Source organism: Dioscorea cayenensis, chromosome 20 (assembly GCF_009730915.1).
Source record: "Dioscorea cayenensis subsp. rotundata cultivar TDr96_F1 chromosome 20, TDr96_F1_v2_PseudoChromosome.rev07_lg8_w22 25.fasta, whole genome shotgun sequence".
NCBI classification, from domain to species: domain Eukaryota; kingdom Viridiplantae; phylum Streptophyta; class Magnoliopsida; order Dioscoreales; family Dioscoreaceae; genus Dioscorea; species Dioscorea cayenensis.
In genome coordinates, this window is record NC_052490.1 from 25303046 (window position 1) to 25310017 (window position 6972).

The 6972-nt window shown below is 29.8% G+C and overlaps 1 non-coding gene across 1 annotated transcript; it reads right to left on the reverse strand.

Moving 5' to 3' along the window:
* Positions 1 to 6451: 6451 nt before the first annotated feature.
* On the reverse strand, positions 6452 to 6558 carry LOC120252318. Its single transcript, XR_005533859.1, has one exon. It is a non-coding gene; the product is annotated as a small nucleolar RNA R71 (small nucleolar RNA).
* Positions 6559 to 6972: the final 414 nt, after the last annotated feature.

The window sequence follows — 6972 nt, forward strand, 5'->3', positions numbered from 1 at the left end:
ACATTACAAAAAGAAAACATAGGATTAGGGTTTTGATTCAAAAATAGCGGACATTCCGAAAAAAATAAGAACTAGGTTTTTGATTAAAAAATGAAAAATAGGGAAAATTTCCAAAAGAAAACATAGGATTAGTGTTTTGATTAAAAAATAGCAGACATTCACAAAAGAAAACATAGGATTTGGGTTTTGATTCAAAACTAGGAGCCACTCCAAGAAGAAAACATAGGATTAGGGTTTGATTCAAAAGTAGTAAACATTCTGAAAAGAAAAAAACCATAGGATTAGGGTTAATATTGAAAAATATGAGACATTCCAAAAATTAAAAATATGATTAGGGTTTTGATGGAAAACAAATAAATAGGAGACATTTCGAAAAGAAAACCTAAAATTAGTGTTTTGATTGAAAAATAGTAGAAATTGCGAAAAGAAAACAAAGGATTATGGGTTTAATTAAAAAATAGGAGACATTCTGGGAAAAAACATAGCATTAGAACCATTTTCATTCAAATATAGTAGGCATTCCTAAAAAAAAACATAGAATTAGGGTTTTGATTGAAAAATAAGCGACCTTACTATAAGAAAATATAGGATTAGGGTTTCGATTGAAAAATAGGAAGAAAACATGGGTTTAGAATTTTGAATGAAAAATAGGCGACATTAATATAAGAAAGCATAGGATTAGGGTTTTAAATAAAAATAGTAGACATTCTGAAATGAAAACATAGGATTAGGTTTTTGTTTGAAAAATAATAGACATTACTGTAAGAAGACATAAGATTAGGTTTCTGAATGAAAAATAGGAGGCATTACTTTTGGAAAACATAGGATTAATGTTTTGATTCAAAAATAGCTTACATTCAAAAAGAAAACATATTATTAGAGTTTTGATTCAAATAAAGCAGGCATTCCGAAAAGAAAACATAGGGTTATGGTTTTGATTAAAAATAGGAGACATTACTATAAGAAAAACATAGGATTAGGGTTTTTTAATGAAAAATTAGGAGACATAATACAAGAAAACTTAGGATTAATGTTTTTGATTCGAAATAGAGTACATTCGAAAGGAAAAATATCGGATTAGGATTTTTGATTAAATATTAGCACCCATTTTCAAAACAAAAGTTAGGATTAGGGTTTTGATTAAAATAATGAGACATTCTGAAAAAAAATGATTAGGGTTTTGATTCAAACCTGAAACTTAAGGAAACATTTTGAAAGGAAAACTTAGGATTAGGTTTTTCATTCAAAAATAGCTGACATAATGAAAAGAAAAGAAAGGATTACATTATTAATTGAAAAGTAGGAGACATTCTAAAAAGAAAACATAAGTTAGGGTTATGATTCAAAACTGATATATAGGACAAAATAAGAAAAGAAAAAATAGGATTCGGTTTTTATTTGCAAAACAATAGACATTCCCAAAAGATAACATAGGATTAGCATTTTGATTCAAATATGGTATGTATTCCTAAAAGAAAACATAGGACTAGGGTTTTTATTGAAAAATAGGAGGCATTACTATAAGAAAACTAAGGATTAGGGTTTTTATACAAAAATAGTGGACATTGCGAAAAAGGAAACATAGAATTAGGGTTTTGATTTAAAAATACCAGATATTCCAATAAGAAAACATAGAATTAGGGTTTTGATTCAAAAATAGGAGCCATTCCGGAATGAAAATATAGGAATATGGTATTGATTGAAAAATATTAGATATTACGATATAGGATTATTGTTTTGATTCAAAAATAGTAGACATTCCCAAATTATAAAAAAAATAAAGTTTTAGGCTTTTGAATTAAAACTGATAAATAGGAGACATTAAGAAAAGAAAACATAGGATTCGGATTTTGATTGAAAGATAATAGAAATTCCAAAAAGAAAACATACGATTAGATTTTTTATTTGAATATAGGAGGCATTCCGAAAAGATAATATAGGATTAGGTTTTAATAAAAAGATTTGCTGAGATTCCCAAAATAAAAGATATGATTAGGCTTTGATTAAAAAAGAGACATTCTAAAAAGAAAACAAATGATTGCGGTTTTGATTAAAAACTGAAAAATAGGACACAACCCTAAAAGAAAACATAGGAATAGGGTTTTGATTCATAAATAGCAGACAGTCGGAAAAGAAAAGAAAGGATTAAATTTTTTATTAAAAAATAAGAGATATTTAGAAAAGAAAAAAGGGTTACGGTTTTTGTTTCTAAACTGATAAATGGGAGACATCAAGAAAAGAAAACATAGGATTCATGTTTTAATTGAAAGATTTGAGACATTCCAAAAAGAAAATATAGGATTACGATTTTTATTCAAATATAGTAGGCATTCTGAAATTAATCATAGAATTAGGGTTTTGGTTCAAAATTGAAAATAGGACACATTACTATAGGAAAACATATGATTATTGTTTTGATTAAAAAATAGTAGACATTCAAAAAAGAAACTATAGGATTAGGGTTTTATCAAAACATAGCAGACATTCACTAAACAGAACATAGAATTAGGGTTTTTTTTGAAAAAGAACAACCATTATGAAAAACAAAACATACGATTAGGATTTTGATTCAAAAATATGAGACATTTTGTAAAGAAAACATAGGTTTATGGTTTTGATTGAGATATATTACTCTAAGAAAACATAGGATTAGGGTTTTGATTAAAAACCAAAATATAGTAGACATATGAAAAAGAAAACATAGGATTATTGTTTTAATTCAAAAATAGGAGACATTCCAAAAAAGAAAACATGGGATTAGGGCTTTGATTCAAAAAGAGGAGCCATTTCGAAAAGAAGGCATATGATTATGCCATTGAGTTAAAAATACTGGAAATTAAAAGGAGAAAACATATGATTATTGTTTTGAATCAAAAGTAGCAGACATTCCCAAAAGAAAACATAAGATTAAGGTTTTGACTAAAAAATTAGAAGTCATTAAGAAAAACCTTAGGTTTATGGCTTTGATTAAAAAATATGAGACATTACGAAAAGGAAACATACGATTATTTTTTTGAGCCTAAAATTGCAGACATTCTTAATAGAAAAAACATAAGATTAGGGTTTTGATTTAAAAATATGAGGCATTCCTAAAAGAAAACATAGGATTAGAATTTTCATTCAAAAATAGGATGCATTACGAGAAGAAAATATCGGAGGGTTTTGGTAAAAAATTTGGAGAGATTCGGAAAAAAAATAGTTAGGATTAGGGTTTTGATACAAACAAATCAGACATTTTGATTAAAAACAATGGATTAGGCTTTGATTCTAAACTGAAAAATATGACATATTCCGAAAAGAAAACATAGGATTAAGGTCTTCATCCAAAATGGTAGATAGTACGAAAAGAAAACAAAGGATTAGGTTTTTGATTAAAAAATATTAGACACTCTGAAAAGAAAACATAGGTTAGGGTTTTGAATCAAACTGATAAATAGCAGCCATTAAGAAAAGAAAAACATAGGATTCTTGTTTCTATTTAAAGATTGGAGACATTACATATGATTAGGGTATTGATTCAAAACTGAAAAATATGACACTTTACTATAAGAAAAAGTAGGATTAGGGTTTTGATTTAAAAATCATAGACAATGTGAAAAGAAAAGATAGGATTAGTTTTTGATTAAAAAATACCTCATATTCTCATAAGAAAACATAGGATTAGTGTTTCGATTAAAAAATATGAGCTATTCATAAAAGAAAATGATTAGGGTTTTGATTTAGAAATGTGAGACATAACGAAAGGAAAGTATAGGATCAAAACATAGCAGACATTCCCGAAAGAAAAAGAAAAAGATTATGAATAAAAAACTGATAAATAGAAAATCTTAAGGAAAGAAAACATAGGATTTGGGTTTTGATTGGAAGATAGTTGTCATTTTGAAAAGAAAATATAGGGTTAGATTTTTTATACAAATAATAGGAGTCATTCCAATAAGAAAATATAGGATTAGTTTTTGATAAAAAAACAATTAGCAGAGATTCAAAAAACAAAAGATAGGAATAGGGTTTTGATTAAAAAAAAATTAAACATTCAAAAAAGAAAACAAAAGATTAGAGTTTTGATTAAAAAGTAGCAGATATTCTAAAAAAAAAGGATTAGATTTTAGATTGAAAAATAGGAAATATTGATTAGAGTTTTGATTAAAAACTGATAAATGAGAGACATAGGATTCAGGTTTTGATTGAAAGATAAGAGACATTCCAAAAAGAAAACGTAGAATTATGGTTCAAATATAGTAGGTATTCTGAAATGAAACATAGGATTAGGGTCTTGATTCAAATTTGGAAAATAGGACACATTACTATAATAAATCATATGATTGGGGTTTTGTTTGAAAATAGTCAACATTGCAAAAAGAAAAAATAGGATTATGGTTTTGATAAAAAAAATAGTAGACATTACCAAATTAAACCATAGGAGTATAGTTTTGATTCAAAAATAAGAGTCATTCAGAAAAGAAAACATAGGATTTGGGTTTTGATTGAAAAATATGAGACATTATGAAAAGAAAACATAAGAGTATTGTTTTGACTCAAAAATAGCTGACATTCTAAAAATAAAAGAAATTATTAGGTTTTTGAATCAAAACTGATAAATGCGACACATTAAGAAAAGAAAACTTAAAATTCTAGTTTGGATTGAAAGATAAGAGACATTCGGAAATAGCGGCCATTGTGAAAAGAAAATAAGCATTGGGTTTTTTATTGAGAAATAGGTGACAATCCGAAAAGAAAACATAGGTTAGGGTTTTTATTTAAAACAGATAAATAGGAGACATTTATAAAAGAGAACATAATATTCAGATTTTGATTGAAAAATAAGAGACATTCCAAAATGAAAATGTGGGATTAGAGTTTAGATTCAAATAAATTAGACATTCAAAAAAGAAAACTAGAATTAGGGTTTTGATTTAAACTGAAAAATAGGACACATTACTATAAGAAAACATAGAAGTAGGGTTTTGATTCAAAAATAGTAGACATTCCGAAAAGAAAACATAGGATTTTGGTTTTGAGTAAAAAATATCAGACATTAAGAAAAGAAAACATAGGATTGTGGTTTAGTTTGCACAATAGAAGACATTCCGAAAAGAAAACATAGGATTAGGGTTTTGATTGAAAAATAGGAGATATTACTATAAGAAAACATGCGATTAGGGTTTTGATTAAACAATAATAGACATTCCCCAAAAAAAACATAGTGTTTAGTTTTTGATTGAAAAATATTAGATATTCTGAAAATAAAATATAGGATTAGGATTTTGAATAAAAACTAGCACACATTCTCAAAAGAAAACACAAGATTATGGGTTTGATAAAAAATAGGATGCATTCGGTAATCTTTGTGAGTGAGTTACACACCATGAGAGTTAGACAAGGCAAGATTTAAGAGTGTCGAGAGGGTCGAGTCGAGAGGTAGCGAATGTCACATTTCCCTCGGTGTGATTTATCTTACCTCTACGTTCCAAGAGTTCTTTGCGGTCACAATAGAGTGAAGTGCTAAGAGGCAAACTCACTGGGTGCTTAGTTACGCAAGTAACTGAGTAATATGTTGAAGTAATCCTTAGTATCTGGGGCTTAATTGCGATTAGGGGTCTTTCGCCTGGTCTAAAGGGTTAGATTTATGTTAGGGAATAGGTTTTATCACTTGAAGTCTCAAAGCTTTGAGCAACTTTGCACAATGTGAGGTGTTGAGACTGAGCGATTTCTCTGCCGGGGCATAGTGTAGTGTTAGTCATGGTTGATCTTATGTTTGGGACCGTGTGTTTTAGGATTTTCACGACTCATTAAGCATCAACTAGGAGACATAATAGTTGGTTTTGGACTTGAAGCAATAGTCCTAGGGGGAGCAATATCCTAGTGCCCCAATTTCTATCGATTGCATTTCCCCTCATTTTTTATAGTATCTCCCTTTCTTGTTCTTTTTATTTCCTTTCATATTGATATTGTCCACACCACTATCGATCCATCTTTACTTCAGTTAAATAACAATCCTTGTGTTTCTGATCACTATTCCTTGTGGATATAACTACCCACTTACTAGGGTATTATTACTTCAACAAACCCATGCACTTGCGGCACACACGCAAAGGACGTTATCACTCAGCCAAATCTAGAAGGACTAGGGTCAAGCATTGTTCAACCTCCTCTTGCGGGGAACAACTTCGAATTAAAGCCCAATTTTATTCAAATGGTGATACAGATGTGCCAGTTTGACGAGTTTCAGGATGAAGACCATTATGAGCATTTGAGGAGTTTCTTGGAAATTTGTGACACTTTTAAAGTTAACAATATGTATGAGGATGCTATCCGCCTGAGACTTTTCCCATTCTTGTTGTGAGTGAGGGCTAAACATTGGCTAAGTTCCTTGCCACAGGGGTCACTTATAACATGGAAGCAGGTTTCAGAGACTTTTCTTACAAGATACTTCACTCCAGCCTAGATCACTAATTTGAGGAGTGATATCTCCTCCTTCCTGTAGTTGGAATCAGAATTCTTGTATGAAACATGGGAGAGATACAAGGAGATGTTTAGAAAATGCATACAACATGAAATCGTGGAGTGGATGCAGATACAAATCTTAAAATGGATTGAACAACCCCACAAAGCATATGCTTGATGCTGCTTTGAGAGACTCTCTATGTAAGAAGCAACCTAGTGAGTCATACAGTTTGATTGAGGAAATGGCAAACAATGGCTAACAACGGAGTATTGAGAAGAACAAATCGGTTGAAGTAGCTAGTATTATTAGGTGGATGCCATTACCACTCTTGCAGCACAGGTTGAAGCGATTACTAAATAATTAGACACCTTGCAGTCCATTTCTCATGTTCCAGGACTTCCTTGTGATCATTGGTGCCCTCTAAATGAGTCAGGTTATCCTCCTATTGATACGGGTACATGCAAATTCAGCAAGTGGATTTTGTTGGGTAAAATCGCCATTACCAGAACATCTCATACCGCAACATA